This window comes from Schistocerca americana, chromosome 7 (genome assembly GCF_021461395.2).
Source record: "Schistocerca americana isolate TAMUIC-IGC-003095 chromosome 7, iqSchAmer2.1, whole genome shotgun sequence".
NCBI classification, from domain to species: domain Eukaryota; kingdom Metazoa; phylum Arthropoda; class Insecta; order Orthoptera; family Acrididae; genus Schistocerca; species Schistocerca americana.
Genome location: NC_060125.1, coordinates 519101472 through 519122492, shown reverse-complemented (window position 1 = coordinate 519122492; position 21021 = coordinate 519101472). Strand labels below are relative to the sequence as shown.

Sequence of the window (21021 nt, the reverse complement as noted above, 5' to 3'; positions counted from 1 at the left end):
GAATGGAGGAGAAGGAAAAACGAGGAAATATACCTGCTGATGCGACAACCAACTATCCTACATGAGATAAAGAGCAAAAGAATACAATGGTTGGCCCATTTAGCTGGTATGCCAGATGGAAGATTGGTGAAGATGGTACTAGCGGGGAAAACAAACACCAAACGCCCCATTGGACGACCAAGGCAGTGCTGGGTGGATGACCTGACGAAGGACCTAGCAGCCCTGGGAACTGAAGACACCTGGAGGAACTGGGCACAAAACAGGAAGGAATGGAGGCAGTTTGTGGAAGCAGCGAGTGGTCTGCAGGGCCTGTGATCGCTGAATATCTATCTATTGTAGTAATGGGGACCTGCCTAGCTCACGTGAAGTGTCCATCAAACAGGTACTAGTCACACAAAGAAATTATTCGGTCGCTCCCTGCACCAGGGAAGGAAAACTCGAGATCTAAATCGTCTATATATGATTCCGAGTCGCGAAAACGATACCCGTGGTGACGCTAGAGGCTGGGCGGTGCTGGGGATAGCCCCCCAGCCAGAGCTGTCAGAACGCATCGTTCTTTAACATGTTGGGCACCATATGACACGTCAGCACGTCGGTAGACCGCATCTGGTAAAATCACGTGCTCTGGTTGGACGGTATAACATGAAAACGAAAAGAGAGACAAAATCATCATTAATAGGCTGTTGGCGCACCTTTTGTATCCAGAGTAGGATGTGCAAACAAAAATTTGCACAACAGTCAGAGGGATACGTACGCACTTCTCCTACAAAAAGTTCTCTAATTCAGAAAGTGTCCTCGAAGAAGGAAGTTTACAACGCAAGAGTAATTTTCGTACCGAGTAATTTTCATATCAGGGGACTTAGAGGTTTCCACGAGGTGCTGATCTCCGTTACTGTGTTCATCGAGCCAACCTCGAACAATTCCAGAACTGTGAACGAGAACGCTTTGATCTCGACACATAAGTCACTGATCACTAAAAACAGTTTGGACCGTTGTGTGTACATGATCGCCCCGAATACTTTCATAATCCCGCCCTGTAACTCACCCACGCAAGACAACAAATGAGCCAAGCACACGGTGCGACATCAGACCCGACATCATCACAGAACCCTTCGTCCTCCCCTCTCCCCCTCCCCCCACCAGTGCTTCACAGAAAGACAGAGGTGGTCAATATTATAGACATCGACTAACGTCCTCCAGGGTTTGATTCTGAGACAAAGGGTCACAGTCTGTTCGAAATTTAGAGAGATTTTCAAAATATGTTTCATCTTCTGTGTCTCTTCCGAGGAGGGTGTGGATGATGATGAGAGAGACGCCTAAGCACCCTCCAGAGTTTTTTGTTGCTGTGCAGATACTGCCTCCCACCCCCACCACTCTCCTGATGCAAATAAAACTTTCCATCGTCCCAGCAGACTTTAACACGCCACAGATGCCTAGGATTTTAATAACGATGATAATAACAATGCATTATATAAAGTGAAGTAATATTATAACTTCCCTATGTCAGTGCTTAGTATATAGCTGTAGCTGAAAATACAAGAAAATGTAATTCAACATAATACATCATTTGAAAAGTACATTTGAGAAACAGGTGTGTATCCAGTTGATTTATGAGCTAGAATAGGATTCAAATTTTGCAACTTTGACAACATTATAATTTACACGATCTAAAAATCTTTGTGTGCTGTCACCATCTATATTTCACTTAGTGCCACCATTGTGAATAATGTGTTTGAAGCATATGTCTATGCTAACATGTAAATGGCAAGAATGCTGTTTATCTCGGTCATTTCCACCAACGTTTGGGAAAGGTCAGTATTTTTGTTACTTTTTTCCTTAGTTGAAGGTCTTTCGCTCTTTGTCTTGCCTTACTCAACTTCTTTGGACTCACGATCTTGTCAGACGAGTTGTTGGGAGCACGTACTTGCGGTCGAAGTGTGAATGGTCTGCTTTAACTGATTGGATAGTTTTCAGCAGCTGGTCCATCCCCTTTGTCTAGCCCCCAGGCAAGTAACTAAAAATTAGAATTCCTTGCTACTTTTGATACTTTCCACTCTTCATTACTCCCCAAAATTTGGCTAAAAATTTGGAAATCAATACTTGTAAAAGTACAAATACACATCTCTGAAAGCTTACGGAAGTGATAGATAAAGTAACATAGCATATTAACTCCTCCTTGGAAATGATTGAAAGTGCGAGAGCATGTTGCCACAGGTCTCCCAGTCATGCACAGAAAGTTGGACGCTAGATGGCGTGAGGTCAGCGTGACTATAGCGCCAAATTGGGATAGCCACTAAACACGCGGCAGTTGAAGGAACCGTTGAATGTCAATCAGTAGCACAGTGTGGTGGTTTTTTCATTATGGCAAGACCCGGGTGCAACACCTGGATGACTCTGCATGGGAAAGAATCATGAGGGAACTGGAAGAGGTACAAAGTGTGACGAGTGTAACGCATGAGTTTGGTATTACTCGCAACATTGTTTCATGCGCATGAGCAGCATTCCGAACCACGGGCACTGCTGCCCAAAGCAGGGGTAGTAGTCGACCACTGTCAACTACAACAGCAAATGATCGCTTCATTGTGCAACAGGTGAGAAGCGACCCAAGTCAAACAATGGATGCAATTGCAACCACATTTAACAGGACTGCAAGGCAATCTCATTCTCCGTTACGGCACAGCGGGATGGTCTCTTTGCCCGACGACCAGTACTTTGTGTTCTGTTGACATCCGCACATCGGAGGCACCGATTCAGTCTGAGTAGTGATTCTGGACAAACCCTCATACGGCGAGAGGCGGGAACACATGATGCAGCCAGGAACGTTGTCTAACATGATCGTTTTGGTGGTCCAGATGTTAAGATGTGGGGAGGTGTAATGTTAGATGGGTATACTGACTTCAAAATCTTAGAACACGGCACACATACACCAGCCAACGATATTGTGAAGCTGTACTCCTCCTCAATGTGCGTCTTTTCAGTACGTTCGGTCCTGACTTCATTACTACGGATGACAATGCGCGACCGCATCGAACAACGCATCTTGGAACGACAGGATATTCGGCGGAAGCCTGGCCTGGCCATTCCCCCCGACTTCAGTCCCATCGAGTACGTGTGGATTACGTTGAGGACACTTATCGCGGCCCGTCTACATGCACTGACAGCCATCCAGCAATTGTGAATTGCCTTGCTGGAGAAGTGGAACTCCTTAACAACCTTGTGGCCAGCTTAGGAGCACGTGGCACAGCTTGCATTGGCGTCCGTGGTGATCACACGCCCAATTAAGAATCATGTCCCACCTTTCCCAATGTCCAGGATACCATCATAAATCGGGGTTACCTCAGTGTGATTACTGTCTTCGAATGAAAGTGTCATTTCTGTTCCTACTGTGAATTTCTTTCACCTACTTTCTGTACTATACTGCAGTTGTTCATTCTATGTATGGTCCAAGTTTCATCAAGCTATGTTACTTGGCAATGACACACCATGCGAAAGTTACTTTCGTCCTTAAGTTTTGCGTAACAGTGTATTTATAAAGTTACCACTGGTACTAGAAAGAATATACACATATTGAACATTGAAATATGCGGGACTGATGTTCCATAATAATATTTATCGCATAGTTCATTGTGAACCGGCTTTCGGGTTTCTAAGCCGTCCTCAGGCAACTTAAATCTGAACAGATAGTCCAAACAACATCAGTAAGTTTATAGCTGTACAATGATAGTTATTCCAAAGATCTGTAACCTTTTACGACTATTTATCTGTACGAAAAATCAAGCACAATTAAATACACAGAGAAGCTATGAACAAATAAACCTTACATTACGTTAAACACAAAGGTAAAAACTATAAGAATGTGTATACCTGACCAGTACTCTAGCGAGTACTGGCACAGACTGTGGTGTTATGTGGACAAAATAACTGCTGAATGTCCTCAAGACGCGATAAGAAAATTCGAAAACCCTCGGTCAAATAGTATGTATACGTGTAAGCAGTAAAACAGATTAGAGAAACGTTTGACGCACCTTATTTGCTGTATATATTTTCGAGCATCATTATACGCATGTCAAATGTTTCTCTAATCTTTTATATTTCTAACTTTTAGACAAATAATTTGACTGATGTTTTTCAATTATTTTTTTAATTTTCTTTTTGTTGAGAAACATGATTTTATTGACACTTCATTCGTTTTCCTAGCGCCTTCTGTTCCCGAAATATCACGCGAATGTTAACTTTTCGTGGGCCTTGAAAAGATAAGCTTTATGGCACCTCATTTATGTTTCTTTTGTCTGCTGTCCTAGATTTAGTACTTGATTTGAAGGAAGCCATTCCAAAACTCAACTAACACACCAACGCAACTTTTTTTTTTTTTTTACGGAAAAGAGCTAAGTCTTGAACACACGAATTTTTTGACTGTTCATTTGCCTTCCTAGCGTCTTCTGTCCTCGAAATGCCCTGAATTTAGTGCTTCATTCGAAGGAATCTCTTTGACAGTTAAATACCACATCAGTGTAACTTTTTATGCGCAAAATAGCTAGGCTTTGAAGAGATGAACTTTTTGACACTTCATTTACATAGCTAGGAACAGCCGTTCCTGAAATATTTTGATTTTCTCGCAACTCACTAACTTTTTCTTAATTACCTTGATTACTTTCAAGCAATTAAGCATGTTTTTTGCAAAACTAGGCCTTACGCTGGTCAGTTTGATGTCCCATTTGTCTCTTTCCCACTCTTCGTTTGGCTACGAAAACTCGAACAAAAAGCCGTTTATATGGAGTCTTGTTTCCGCTCCGCTTAAACATTTGACCAAAAAAAAGGGGGGGGGGGCGAGTCAGAGGGGAGGAAGGGGTCAACTGAAAGTGGATGGGGCACAGTTACATTGTTTACAGCAATCCCATTAATTCCACCTCCTTCCCCTCTCCCTCCTCCCCCACTACCCTACCCTTTTAGCCTGTTCATCACATTCAACAGTTATTTTGTCCACATAACACCGTAATCTGTGTCCACAGCTCGTGACCTAGTGGCTAGCGCCACTGCATATTGGTTTCCCAGCAGGGTTGGGGATTTTCACTGCCCGGGAATTGGGTATTTGCGTTGTTCTCACATTTCATCATCACCATCTTTTGTCACAGTGGCTGTAATTGGACTGTGTAAGGATTAGGACCTGATGACCGCGCAGTTGAGCGCCTCACCAACCAACCATCGTCATCATCATCATCACAGTAGTCTGTGCCAGTACTCGTTAGTGGATTGTTCTGGTCCGTACGTTCTTAAACTCTTTTAATGTTTAACTACAATGCTATATGGGATTTATTTGTATCTCGCTCTACCAGAATAAGTGTGCTACATGTTAACTTCGCCAGCTTGCTCGGTGGACCGAGCGGGGTGGCGCAGTGGTTAGACACTGGACTCGCATTCGGGAGGACGACGGATCAATCCCGCGTCCGGCCATCCTGATTTAGGTTTTCCGTGATTTCCCTAAATCACTCCAGGCAAATGCCGGGATGGTTCCTCTGAAAGGGCACGGCCGACTTCCTTCCCAATCCTTCCCTAATCCGATGAGACCGATGACCACGCTGTCTGGTCTCCTTCCCCAAACCAACCAACCAGCCTTGCTCGGTGGACACTGAACTAAGTTGAGACGTAGAGATAACGTGTCGCTAGTGACGTCAGAACATAATTAGAATTTCGCGCAACCTATTTCTGCGACGAGTCGGACGCTATCAACAAGCCGAGTAACAGTCTACAAACCAGTGATCGCCACCAAGAATGCAATAGCCCGACGCAAATATCGTCGATACCACGCGTCGAGTACCGGCGTTAGCTTATTACAATAATACCGGCAAACCCACGGTTCTTTTAAAGAATCGAACTCCCATGTATGACACAGTTTTAAACGTCTGGTTAATTTACAAACTGGTTAATGTGTTAAATATTTGACTTCAAGCATGTACGCGAGAAAAAGTTTGAAATTATGTTCAAAGTTTGTTGTAAGTCGCCAAGTGCTGTCATTATGAAATACTGGGCGAATCTAGTCTGGGTAATTTGCGCTCCATTTTAAGCGAAAGCTACTTTTTTCACGCATCTCCATATTTATGACACCATACCTTCTGAACTATGTGTCGTACAATGAAATAATTTTGCAGGTCCACACAGTGTGCATGTGTCCTGCCGCAAACTGCGTTGCGAGTAGTCAATAGTAAAGAAGTAATAAATTCAAACGTCATGCCTGATGATGCATTCTGAATGCATGAACAGAGAGAATGTAGTAAGCGGTAAACGTTTTTTCCTTACATCATTTTGTGGGGAGTATCAGCGACAAAAAATTTCGTATAGGCTTAAAACTATGTGCAAACTTAATTGGAAGTCACAAAAAAGTGCTCTCATTCTCAAATACTGGATGAATACAGCGCGGGTTTGTGAGCGCCGTCAGTTTCGGGGCCTCACGACAAACCCACAGTCTCTAATTGTTATAGATGTCTTATTGTGGTAAACCCTTAACATACGAGGGTGAGTCAAATGAAACATTAAATATTTTTTAAATATTATATTGTGCAGAAGTGGTACAAAGCTGTATCACTTTTCAACATAATCTCCCCAACGCTCAATGTAACTCCTCTAGCACTTAACAAAGTGCATAAATACCTTTAGAAAAAAATTCTTTTGGTAGTCCGCGCAACCACTCATGCACAAACACCAGAACGGAACTTCTTTCCTCCCGTTGCGTGTTTGAGTGGTCCAAACATATGCAAATCACTTGGGGCAAGGTCTGGTGAGTATGGTGGATGAGGAAGACACTCAAAGCGCAAGTCTGTGATCGTTGCAACTGTTGTACGGGCAGTGTGGGGCCTTGCATTGTCGTGTTGCGAAAGGACACCTGCTGACAGCAATCCACGTCGCTTAGATTTGATTGCAGGCCACAGAAGATTTTTTAGGAGATCAGTGTATGATGCACTAGTGACAGTGGTCCCTCTAGGCATGTTGTTGTTTGTTATTGTTGTTGTGGTCTTCAGTCCTGAGACTGGTTTGATGCAGCTCTCCATGCTACTCTATCCTGTGCAAGCTTCTTCATCTCCCAGTACCTACTGCAACCTACATCCTTCTGAATCTGTTTAGTGTATTCATCTCTTGGTCTCCCTCTACGATTTTTATCCTCCACACTGCCCTCCAATGCTAACTTTGTGATCCCTTGATGCCTCAGAACATGTCCTACCAACCGGTCTCTCCTTCTTGTCAAGTTGTGCCACAAACTCATCTTCTCCCCAATTCTGTTCAATACCTCCTCATTAGTTATGTGATCTACCCATCTAATGTTCAGCATTCTTCTGTAGCACCATATTTCGAAAGCTTCTATTCTCTTCTTGTCCAAACTGGTTATCGTCCATGTTTCACTTCCATACATGGCTACACTCCATACAAATACTTTCAGAAACGACTTCCTGACACTTAAATCTATACTCGATGTTAACAAATTTCTATTCTTCAGAAACGCTTTTCTTGCCATTGTCAGTCTACATTTTATATCCTCTCTACTCTGACCATCATCAGTTATTTTGCTCCCCAAATAACAAAACTCATTTACTACTTTGAGCGTCTCATTTCCTAATCTAATTCCCGCAGCATCACCCTATTTAATTTGACTACATTCCATTATCCTCGTTTTGCTTTTGTTGATGTTCATCTTATCTCCTTCTTTCAAGACACTGTCCACTCCGCTCAGCTGCTCTTCCAGGTCCTTCGCTGTCTCTGACAGAATTACAATGTCGTCGGCAAACCTCAAAGTTTTTATTTCTTCTCCATGGATTTTAATTCCTACTCTGAAATTCTCTTTTGTTTCCTATACTGCTTGCTCAATATACAGATTGAATAACATCGGAGATAGGCTACAACCCTGTCTCACTCCCTTCGCAACCACTGCTTCACGTTAATGTCCCTCGACTCTTACAACTGCCATCTGGTTTCTGTACACATTGTAAATAGCCTTTCGCTCTCTGTATTTTACCCCTGCAACCTTCAGAATTTGAAAGAGAGTATTCCAGTCAACACTGTCAAAAGCTTTCTCTAAGTCTACAAATGCTAGAAACGTAGGTTTGCCTTTCCTTAATCTTTCTTGTAAGATAAGTCGTAGGGTCAGTATTGCCTCACGTGTTCCAATATTTCTACGGAATCCAAACTGATCTTCCCCGAGGTCGGCTTCTACTAGCTTTTCCATTCGTCTGTAAAGAATTCGCGTTAGTATTTTGCAGCTGTGGCTTATTAAACTGATTGTTCGGTAATTTTCACATCTGTCAACACCTGCTTTCTTTGGGATTGGAATTATTATATTCTTCTTGAAGTCCGAGGGTATTTCGCCTGTCTCATACATCTTGCTCCCCAGATGGTAGAGTTTTGTCAGAACTGGCTCTCCCAAGGCCGTCAGTAGTTCTAATGGAAAGTTGTCTACTCCCAGGCCCTTGTTTCGAGTCAGGTCTTTCAGTGCTCTGTCAAACTCTTCACGTAGTATCATATCTCCCATTTCGTCTTCATCTACAATCTCTCCCATTTCCAGAATATTGTCCTCAAGTGCGTCGCCCTTGTATAGACCCTCTATATACTCCTTCCACCTTTCTGCCTTCCCTTCTTTGCTTAGAACTGGGTTTCCATCTGAGCTCTTGATATTCATACAAGTGGTTCTCTTTTCTCCAAAGGTCTCTTTAATTTTCCTGTAGGCATTATCTATCTTACCCCTAGTGTGATAAGCCTCTACATCCTTACATTTGTCCTCTAGCCATCCCTGCTTAGCCATTTTGCACTTCCTGTCGATCTCATTTTTGAGACGTTTGTATTCCTTTTTGCGTGCTTCATTTACTGCATTTTTATATTTTCTCCTTTCATCAGTTAAATTCAATATCTCTTCTGTTACCCAAGGATTTCCATTAGCCCTCGTCTTTTTATCAACTTGATCCTCTGCTACCTTTACTACTTCACCCCTCAGAGCTACCCATTCTTCTTCTACTGTACTTCTTTCCCCCATTTGTGACAATTGTTCCCTTATGCTCTCTCTGAAACTCTGTAAAACCTCTGGTTTAATCAGATTGTCCAGATCCCATCTCCTTAAATTTCCACCCCAATAGATTGTGGTCAGAGTCCACATCTGCCCCAGGAAATATCTTACAATTTAATACCTGGTTCCTAAATCTCTGTCTTACCATTATATAATCTATCTGATACCTTCTGGTATTTCCAGAAATCTTCCATGTGTACAACCTTCTTTTATGATTCTTGAACCAAGTGTTAGCTATGATTAAGTTATGCTCTGTGCAAAATTCTACCAGAAGGCTTCCTCTTTCATTTCTTTCCCCCAATCCATATTCACCTACTATGTTTCCTTCTCTCCCTTTTCCTACTCTCGAATTCCAGTCAGCCATGACTATTAAATTTTCGTCTCCCTTCACTACCTGGATAATTTCTTTTATCTCATCATACATTTCATCAATTTCTTCATCATCTGCAGTGCTAGTTGGCATATAAACTTGTACTATTGTAGTAGGTGTGGGCTTCGTGTCTATCTTGGCCACAATAATGCGTTCACTATGCTGTTTGTAGTAGCTTACCCGCACTCCTATTTTTTCATTCATTATTAAACCTACTCCTGCATTACCCCTATTTGATTTTGTATTCATAACCCTGTATTCACCTGACCAAAAGTCTTGTTCCTCCTGACGCCAAACTTCACTAATTCCCACTATATTAACTTTAACCTATCCGTTTCCCTTTTAAAGTTTTCTAACCTACCTGCCCAATTAAGGGATCTGACATTCCACGCTCCGATCCGCAGAACGCCAGTTTTCTTTCTCCTGTTAACGACGTCCTCTTGAGTAGTCCCTGCCCGGAGATCCGAATGAGGGATTATTTTACCTCCGGAATATTTTACCCAAGAGGACGCCATCATCATTTAACCATACAGTAAAGCTGCATGCCCTCGGGAAAAATTACGGCTGTAGTTTCCCCTTGCTTTCAGCCGTTCGCAGTACTAGCACGGCAAGGCCGTTTTGGTTAGGGTTACAAGGCCAGATCAGTCAATCATCCAGACTGTTGCCACTGCAACTACTGAAAAGGCTGCTGCCCCTCTTCAGGAACCACACGTTTGTCTGGCCTCTCAACAGATACCCCTCCATTGTGGTTGAACCTACGGTACGGCCATCTGTATCTTTGAAGCACGCAAGCCTCCCCACCATCGGCAAGGTCCATGGTTCATGGGGGGGGGCTCTAGGCATGTAATGTTCCAAAATTACGCCTTTTCGTCCCAAAAGAGTGTCACCATAACCTTCCCTACTGATGGTTCTGTTCGAAACTTCTTTGGTTTTGGTGATGAGGAATGGCACCATTCCTTGCTCGGTCTCTTCGTTTCCAGTTGGTGGAAGTGAACCCAGGTTTCGTCCCCAGTAACGATTCTTGCAAGGAAGCCACCACCTTCTCGTTCGAAACGCCGAAGAAGTTTTTCACAAGCATCAACACGTCGTTCTCTCATTTCAGGAGTCAGCTGCTGTGGCACCCATCTTGCAGACACTTTGTGAAACTGGAGCACATCATGCACAATGTGGTGTGCTGAACCATGTCTAATCTGCAAACATGCTGCAATGTCATTCAGTGTCACTCGGCTGTTTTCCTTCACTATGGCTTCAACTGCTACAATGTTCTGTGGAGTCACAACTCGTTGTGTCTAACCTGGAGGAGGAGCAGCTTCCACTGAAGTCACACCATTTGCGAACTTCCTACTCCATTCGTAGACACACTGCTGTGACAAACAGGCATCACCGTACTGAACCTTCATTCGTCGATGAATTTCAATAGGTTTCACACCTTCACTACGCAAAAACCGAATAACAGAACGCTGTTCTTCCTTGGCGCAAGTCGCAAGTGGGGTGGCCATCTTTATACTGATACTGTGACGGCATGTGTGCATCTGCACTATGTTGCCACCTACAGGCCATTCTGAACGCTGTTTGTATCACGCTTTCCAACTTACAGGATAACGGCGCGAAATTTCGATTTGTTATTACAAATTTAAGGTTTTCTTTTGACTCACCGTCGTAAGTTTGCACGCCTTAATGAGTAGATTATGTAGGCATTTTAAATTCTTAAATCTGTCAGCAATTACGCTGGGTATAGAAAATCAGATTTTTTGGCCCCTGACAGTCGTTAGCTTGTACCGGTTTCCGGGATAGTGATTCAGTAGTAGAGTTAACCCTATGCATCATGCTTCACCTCTTTTCCAACAACATGGTGGACGTATTATATTCGGCAGACTCTCGAACTGCCTCTTTCTCTAATTACATGCGCAGGGAACTCTTTGGTGGTATTTTGTTGGTCGCACTGTTACACTCCAAGAACGAATTATGAGCTAGCACGCAATTTGGACACTTCTGGCGAACGTGTGCTCTTGACAGTACAGACATAAAGCCTATTGTCGTCTTCTGCGATGAAGAACTTTTCTGGATTACTTGGCCTCTTATCCTTGAATGCATAGAAGAGAAGACTTTGGACCAGGTGTCTAACACCCAGCCACTCATTCGGAATGACGATGGTTCAAACCTGCGTCCAGTCATGCTGATTTAGGTTTTCCGTGATTTCCCTAAATCGCTTCAGGCAAATGCTGGGACAGTTCCTTTGAAAGGGCACGGCCGACTTTCTTCCTCATCCTTCCCTAATCTGATGGGGCCAATGACCTCGCTGTTTGGTCCCCACGCCCAAATCAGCCAACCAACCATGCGGCCACTGTCAATCTTACATTCAGTGATATTAATATTGTGTGTCGTATGTAGTTTCGTAGTAGCGATTACCTAGCGACTGTCGTGCTGCCTGTTTCTTTTGAAAAATGTGAAGCTGTTTCAGGGCCATCACAGGCACTACTTACCACTGGTCGGAGGAACGGCATATCACTTCTACTGCCATAGATGCTCGTTACAATCCCCGGAGCACATGTACGAGGTCTGTTCAAAAATTCAGAAACATTCGTAATTTCGAACCAACGGCCTGTTGGAGCGAAATGCGGTTGTCATCCCTGCACAAGCCTGTGTTTAATGTGTAACTCTCCGAAGTTTCATTGTTGTATGTCTATTAAGCCCAGTTTACACGACGACACCAGGTTGCAGGCAACTGCGCTACCAGCCACTGCGCATGCGCGCTGCGTGTTTGCGCAACTCGTTGGTGAAACTAAACACTTTCGGCGTGTTCTATCTTTGGCGACACTAGTTGCATGAGTTTTGAGGTTATGTGTGTTCGTAGAGTGTAGACAAACTGAAATATGAAGTGGGGAACGGAGAATGATGTTCGCTTTTTGGATATCTATGCTTTGCATAGGTGTTTGTGGGATTTCAGTGATGCTGATTACAAAAATAAGCAACATGTTGCTGCCGCTGAGACTGTCATGTGCAATCATAACATAGATGGTTTGACAATATCTGAGCTGCAGGGCAAAATTTATGGAGTTATGAGCACATATACAACTGAGTTAAGAAAAATACAAGCAAGTGTAATTCTAGCTGTGGAATGCTCTCGTCTACAAGACTTAAGTCCCATTGTTCGAGTTGGCCAACTCTTTGTTAAGGAATATTGTTAACAGGAGGGAAGACTATACAAATTCAAGAAGCTGCATTCTTTATTCAATATTCATCTATTTAAAATGGCGCTGCAGTGCTCCCCATTCACATATGTTAGGATTTTGAAATATTGTCACTGTCTAGTTTGCAAACCATTCTTAATGTGGCCTGCTCGACTAATTATTGTTGCTAATGTTAATAATTATTGCTGTTAATGTCAATAATTATTGGTGTTAATAAAATAGCGCCATCACCAACTAAAACCGTATCTTATAGCATGTCAAGTGTTCTCAATCGCAATCCACGCAATATATGTAATTTCAGTTCTGGCGACAGTGCTTCACGCATTACAGTACCTACCTTTACTCCTTAACGCATAACTAACTCTATTTAGAAGAAACGTGAACAGTTCTCGTCACCATCTAAGATAATTAAAAGAACTTCTTGGATCTTCCGTTATAAATTATTTCAGTAAGGATGCTGAGCAACCGAGTTGACGTCTTTTCTTCATCCAGTCGCGAATCGAAACACGTTTCTTATTTTTTTCCTAGGCAGCGATTCCACACAACAAGCTTTCACTACATCACAAACCGTGCGACGTGCAACTGCCAAAAGTTTCTTTTCAGGCACGACTCAGGGACCCACAAAACGACGAAACTAGAGTGTATACTGGTGTCGCCGTGTCTACAGTCATATATGAAACCACGTGCGTGCAACTCATTCCACGCAACGAGTGGCGCAACCCAATGTCGTCGTGTAAACTAGGCTTTAGTTATTCTTCAGTGCTGTTTTAAGTTGAATGTTGTGTCGCACAGTTTGCCAATTTTGAGATGGAAGAGTTAGAGGAGCAACGCGTTTGAATTAAATTTTGGGTGAAACCCAAGGAAAACTTTACAGAGACACACCAAATAATGTACGAAGTCTATGATGACGAGTGGTTAAGCCGTACTCGATGTTACGAATGGTTCACACGGTTTAAAAATCGCCGGACGTAAGTTAAAGATTAAGCCTTTCGTCTACCGACACCGCTCGTGTCAGGACTGTCAACGAAATTGCGTGCGCTAATCGAGGGCTGTCTGTCCGAGAAATTGCAGAAGAATGTAACATTTCAGTTGGATCACGTCATGAAATCCTGACAAAGAATCTTGGAATGCGTCGTGTTGCCACCAAGTTCGTCCCACGGCTCATGAGTAAGACCATATAGACATTCGCCTCGTAATCTGTGAAGAGCTTTTGGATGACGCGAATGAGAACGAGAGGTTCCTTAAGACAATCATAACTGATATAGTGAAGGAGGAGACCGGTAGAACCAGACATGAAGAGGAACAAATAGCATTAAGAGTAAATGATGCATTGGTGACAGATGTGTATAGTGTTGCAGAACTTTTTAACAAACATTTTATAACTGTTACTGAAAAGATGGGGTTGTCAGGTTCGGTAGATGCTGCTATGGATTACCTTAGACCAGACATTTCAAGTAACTTCCATAATATGAATTTGACCCTCACTACCCCAACAGAAATAATGTCCATCATAAAATCTTTAAAATCAAAAACATCTAGTGGGTATGATGAAATATCAACAAAGTTAATTAAAGAATGTGATTCTGAGCTAAGTAACATATTAAGCTATCTGTGTAACCAGTCGTTTATCAGTGGAATATTTCCCGAATGGCTGAAATATGCTGAACTTAAGCCACTGTTTAAGAAGGGAGATAAAGAAATAGCATCAAATTTCCGTCCAATTTCACTGTTGCCAGCATTCTCAAAAATTTTCGAAAAAGTAATGTACAGTCGTCTTTATAACCATCTTATCTCAAATAACATACTGTCAAAGTCACAGTTTGGATTTCTAAAAGGTTCTGATATTGAGAAGGCTATCTACACTTACAGTGAAAATGTACTTAATTCATTAGACAAAAAATTGCAGGCAACTGGTATATTTTGTGATCTGTCAAAGGCATTTGACTGTGTAAATCACAATATCCTTTTAAGTAAACTAGAATATTATAGTGTAACAGGAAATGCTGCAAAATGGTTCAAATCTTATATCTCTGGCAGGAAACAAAGGGTGTTATTAGGAAAGAGACATGTATCAAGCTATCAGGCATCATCCAACTGGGAACTAATTACATGTGGGGTCCCACAAGGTTCCATTTTGGGGCCCTTACTTTTTCTTGTGTATATCAATGACCTTTCATCAGTAACATTACCAGATGCCAAGTTTGTTTTGTTTGCTGATGATACAAACATTGCAATAAATAGCAAATCAAGTGTAGTCTTAGAAAGATCAGCCAATAAAATATTTGTAGACATTAATCACTGGTTCCTAGCCAATTCTTTGTCACTAAACTTTGAAAAAACACACTACATGCAGTTCAGAACTTGTAAGGGGTGTCCCAAGAGTATATGTCTAACATATGATGACAAGAAGATAGAAGAAGTGGACGGTGTTAAATTCTTGGGATTACAGCTTGATAATAAATTCAACTGGGAGGAGCACACCACAGAACTGCTGAAGCGTCTTAACAAATCTCTATTTGCAATGCGAATTTTGTCAGACATAGGGGATATAAAAATGAAAAAGCTGGCATACTATGCTTACTTTCATTCCATAATGTCATATGGGATTATTTTCTGGGGTAATTCATCAAGCCAAGCTAAAGTTTTCCGGGCACAAAAACGTGCAGTAAGAATTATATGTGGTGTGAACTCAAGAACATCCTGCAGAAGCCTGTTTAGGGAACTAGGGATACTAACTACAGCTTCCCAATATATTTATTCCTTAATGAAATTTGTCATTAAAAATATATCACTTTTTCAAACCAATAGCTCAATTCATGGAATCAATACTAGAAATAAGAATAATCTTCACAAGGATTTAAAGTCACTTAGTCTTGTACAAAAAGGTGTGCATTATTCAGGAACACACATTTTCAATAACTTGCCAGCAGCCATAAAAAGCTTAACAACCAATGAAATTCAGTTTAAGAGAAGCCTAAAGGATTTATTGGTGGCCAACTCCTTCTACTCCATTGATGAATTTCTGAGGAAAACCAACTGATTTGTATATAAGTACAACATATCTTCTGCACAATTTCAGTGCAGTAATGTGTTCACTGAAAATTTGTGTGTGTGTGTGTGTGTGTGTGTGTGTGTGTGTGTGTGTGTGTGTGTGTGTGTAAGTATAATCTAACTTCTGCACCATTTCAGTGCAGTAATGTGTTCATTGTAAATAAGTATTACAGTAGTTGTATTACATGTTTCTTACCTTATAAATAAATAAAAAACTTTTTTATTTTAAATTCAGTGCAATAGTATTTGTAAAATGACTCTTAGTGTTCATTAAAAAATGACGATCATTCCACTTGGGACCTGTGGAATGGTACATTAGCTTATTTGTTTTAGTTTAAATATTTGTCATGTATTGTTGTTTTTCTGACATGTTCCACATCCTGGAGGACCTCCTCACTATGGATCAATTGGAATGAAAGTAAATCTAATCTAATCTAATCTAAGATAATGAGACGTGGACCTACGGTTATGATGTTGAGCCCAAGATTCAATCTTCACATGGGTCGGAGAAAGGTTCCTCAAGACCAAAAAAAAGCTCGTCAGGTCAGGTCAAATGTCAAAGCTCTGCTAATACTTTTCTTTGACTTTGAAGGATTAGTTCATCATGAATTCGTGCCATAGGGAAAAATTCTTAATCGATAGTACTGTCGGGATGTGTTGCGACACCCGCGAGAAAGTGTAAGAAGGAAACGGCTGAAACGTGGCGAGACAATTCATAGCTCTTCCATCACGATAACGCACCCGCACATTCATCCCTGTTGGTGCGTGACTGTTGCACAAAAAAGAAATAACTGTGCTGCCTCATCCTCTGTACCCTCCAGACCTGACCCCTGTGGACTTCTCTCCACTTCCAAAGGTGAAAACCCTGTTGAAAAGACAAACATTTGTAACGATAAACGAGTTATAAAGGAAATTCGCAGACAGCGCGTCGCGCGATCCAGCATGAGTCCTACCAAGACTGCTTCCGGAAGTGGAAACGGCGATGGTAGGAGTACATCAATTGTGGAGGAGAGTATTTCGAAAGAAATCGTGCATAATAAGTAAAAGGTATACGTAGAAAAAATTGTGGACGACGTTCTCAAATTTTTTGAACTGATCTCGTATTGAGTATGGCGGAGATGTACTCATCACACCAATCCTCATCCCATGCCATTTCAGCTATTTGCTTTCTCTGCTCCACGGATCATCATCTTCCAACGATCTAAAACGTTCGACAAATAGAACCTCTGGTTACGCATGATGAGATGGTGTATCACCTTTCCAGGAAAATGAATTGGGCACTGACGGTCAACTGACCAGTTTTTTAAGCAAAGAAAGCGGTATAGCTTGCTATTCCATTATTACTGGCAGACGTTTAGTCTTCCAATGCGGCAGGCTACTAAATGGTCGAGCGCCATATTATTAATAAATATACATAACTCACTATTCAAAGCAACGGCATAATACCAATTTATCAGTGCGAGTATCATCTGCTACAGCGACAAAGTACATAAAAGAATTTTTATGATTCTCTTTTACCTGGGACCAGCGGATGGAATGGTCCGCAGTCATGTGCTTAATAAGCTGAATATTGTTGTACATCACGAAAGGCAGTAAAATGCTTTCGAGTCCTCCCTTGGGCATAGGTGTGCGTGTGTTGTCCTTAGCGTAAGTTAGTTTAAGTTGCATTAAGTAGTGTGTAAGCCTAGGGACCGATGACCTCAGCAGTTTGGTCCCTTAGAAGTTACCACAAATTTCCAAAAATCCTTTCGATTTGCTAGTAGCTATAGCAAACGTCGAAGGCAAGACCACTTTACATTTTATCTGATAATCAATTACTATAATTAATGAACATCTTCAGATCAGTCTGTGTTAATATTAGTATAAAAAACTTATAAAATTTCTGAAGGGATTTTTGTAGCATTCTGTTAACACAGACTGAAATCAATGTGTTTATTACTACTTAAAACTGGTTTCAAATAAGATATTCAAACTGGTTCAAATGGTTCTGAGCACTATGGGACTTAACGTCTGAGGTCATCAGTCCCCTAGAACTTAGAACTACTTAAACCTAACTAACCTAAGGACATCACACACATCCATGCCCGAGGCAGGATTCGAACCTGCGACCGTAGCGGCCGAGCGGTTCCAGACTAAAGCGCCTAGAACCGCTCGGCCACTCCGGCTGGCTAATAAGATATTTAAAAAATTTACGATCAGAAACTGGCAGATTAATACCCACTGACAAGCATTTGGGTTGCTCTACTTTCATCGTAACGATGTCATATTTCAACGAAGTTCTTTGTCAAGACACGAGTTAGATTAATAAAAATGAATAAGTTGATTTATGAAAATCTGGGGAAGAATACGATATTGCAGTGCCTGTGTTGTTAAGAAGAATGATGCAATGGACCTTCGGACTTGCATGCATGTACATCGTACATCTTAACAACACAGGGATTGCAATATCGTATTTATCAGCCGATACCAGGTAGCGACTTTCAATTAAATTGTCCTCCCCTACACGGGGATTACATAATTGAGTGCGAGCAGGGACTGTGACGCAGGGACGATGACATATGGATATTTGGGTGTAGCTGTGAGTCGTGCACGGATAGCCAAAGGGATTAAGGCGACCATTGGCATAAAGCAGGAATTCCAGGTTCGAGTCCTGATCCGGCATTAATTTTCATTGTCATCATTCCCTTATACAGCTGTGGTTGTTCGTATTCGCAGCTACTAATACATTTCATGTAGAAGGGGAAGAATAAACAGGCGGAGTAACTCATGTGAAGAAACACACAATGAATGATTATACAGGGTGCTCCATTGATCGTGACCGGGCCAAATATCTCACGAAATAAGCGTCAAACGAAAAATCTACAAAGAACGAAACTTGTTTAACTTGAAGGGGGAAACCAGATGGCGCTCTGGTTAGCCCGCTAGATGGCGCTGCCATAGGTCAAACAGACATCAACTGCGTTTTTCAAAATAGGAACCCCATTTTTAATACATATTCGAGTAGTACGTAAAGAAATATGAATGTTTTAGTTGGACCACTTTTTTCGCTTTGTGATAGATGGCGCTGTAATAGTCACAAACATACGGCTCACAATTTTAGACGAACACTTGGTAACAGGTAGACTTTTTAAATTAAAATACAGCACGTAGGTACGTTTGAACATTTTATTTTGGTTGTTCCAATGTGATACATGTACCTTTGTGAACTTATCATTTCTGAGAACGCATGCTGTTACAGCGTGATTACCTGTAAATACCACATTAATGCAATAAATACTCAAAATGATGTCCGTCAACCTCAATGCATTTGGCAATACGTGTAATGACATTCCACTCAACAACGAGTAGTCCGCCTTCCGTAATGTTCGCACATGCATTGACAATGCGCTGACGCATGTTGTCAGGCGTTGTCGGTGGATCACGATAGCAAATATCCTTCAACTTTCCCCACATAAAGAAATCCGGGAACGTCAGATACGGTGAACGTGCGGGCCATGGTATGGTGCTTCGACGACCAATCCACCTGTCATGAAATATACTATTCAATACCGCTTCAACCGCACGCGAGCTGTGTGCCGGGCATCCGTCGCCATTCTGTCATGCAGTGAAACATCTTGTAGTAACATCGGTAGAACATCACGTAGGAAATCAGCATACATTGCACCATTTAGATTGTCATCGATAAAATGGGGGCCAATTATCCTTCCTCCCATAATACCGCACCATACATTAACCCGCCAAGGTCGCTCATGTTCCACTTGTCGCAGCCATCGTGGATTTCCATTGCGCAATAGTGCATATTATCCACGACGCTTCGTCGCTAAATAGAACATGTGCAAAAAAATCTGTCATCGTCTCGTAATTTCTCTTGTGCCCAGTGGCAGAACTGTACACGACGTTCAAAGTCGTCGCCATGCAATTCCTGGTGCATAGAAATATGGTACTGGTGCAATCGATGTTGATGTAGCATTCTCAACATCGACGTTTTTGAGATTCCCTATTCTCGCGCAATTTGTCTGCTACTGATGTGCGGATTAGCCGCGACAGCAGCTAAAACACCTACTTGGGCATCATCATTTGTTGCAGGAAGTCGTTGACGTTTCACATGTGGCTGAACACTTCCTGTTTCCTAATATAATGTAACTATGCAGCGAACAGTCCGGACACTTGGATGATGTCGTCGTCCAGGATACCGAGCAGCATACATAGCACACGGCCGTTGGGCATTTTGATCACACTAGCCACACATCAACACGATATCGACCTTTTCCGCAATTGGTAAACGGTCCATTTTAACACTGGTAATGTATCACGAAGCAAATAGCGTCCGCACTGGCGGAATGTTACGTGATACCACGTACATGTACGTTTGTGACTATTACAGCGCCATCTATCACAAAGCGAAAAAAGTGGTCCAACTAAAACATTCATATTTCTTTACGTAGTACACGAATATGTAATAAAAAATGGGGGTTCCTATTTTAAAAAAACGCAGTTGATATCCGTTTGACCTATGGCAGTGCCATCTAGCGGGCCAACCGTAGCGCCATCTGGTTTCCTCCTTCAAGCTAGACGAGTTTCGTACTTCGTAGTTTTTTCGTTTGATGCTTATTTCGGGAGATATTTGGCCCGGTCACTATCAGTGGACCACCCTGTACATAAACAGTCGCAGTATTGTAGAACGCGACACAGTTCCTGCCATACCGTTTGGCGTCATTTGTTGGTCATCAATAAGCCTAAAATTTTTTACTCAACATTCACGCAAGAGTCAAGGCAGCGAGTCTGCGTAGCGTACAATACATAACAACATGAAAGACGTGTAAAATTGCGGAACTTACGGAGAAAGAAAGCACCAGCACCAGGGAAGACGTCCGAAGCACTGACTGTCCCGATAGATGGTCGGCGAATGCAGGGTGAGGCGCGTTACTTGTCAATCTGACGTGATAACTGTGATAACGCCGGTATCTGACAACTGCTGACGTCCAAACAACTTATCAACGATGGAACGCAATCACGCCGCAACATGACTGCACAGGTGGTCCAGCGTCTAATATCGTAGTTTCTGATGTCAGGGAATTTTAAATGCCCGTCGACGATGCGATCATTAAAGACGGGGCACAAACTCGGATTGAGGAAAGACTGGGAAGAAAATATACCGCGCAGTTTCACTTCCATCCTGGAACTCGGCTCAAGTGATGTAGGGAGAGCACGGCAAACTAAAATTTGGTCTGCTGGAAGGGGATTTCAGCCGACATATTAGCGAATTGGTGTCCAGTGTTTACCGTTGCCTCCGGCGGTTCGTTACAAAATAATTATGTAAATTTGATCAATTCGGTTTATTGCCCTAATTCACGTCTAACTTCTTT

General features: G+C 42.2%; 1 protein-coding gene across 1 annotated transcript in view; it reads right to left on the bottom strand.

Annotated features, from left to right (window-relative positions):
* LOC124623056 (alpha-glucosidase-like) overlaps nt 1-20544 on the bottom strand; it is a 237237-nt gene extending 216693 nt beyond the window's left edge. The window contains exon 1 of the mRNA XM_047148849.1: nt 20494-20544. The gene's annotated coding sequence lies outside the window, so the exon portion shown is untranslated. The remainder of the gene's footprint in view (nt 1-20493) is intronic.
* Between the last annotated feature and the right edge of the window lie 477 nt (nt 20545-21021).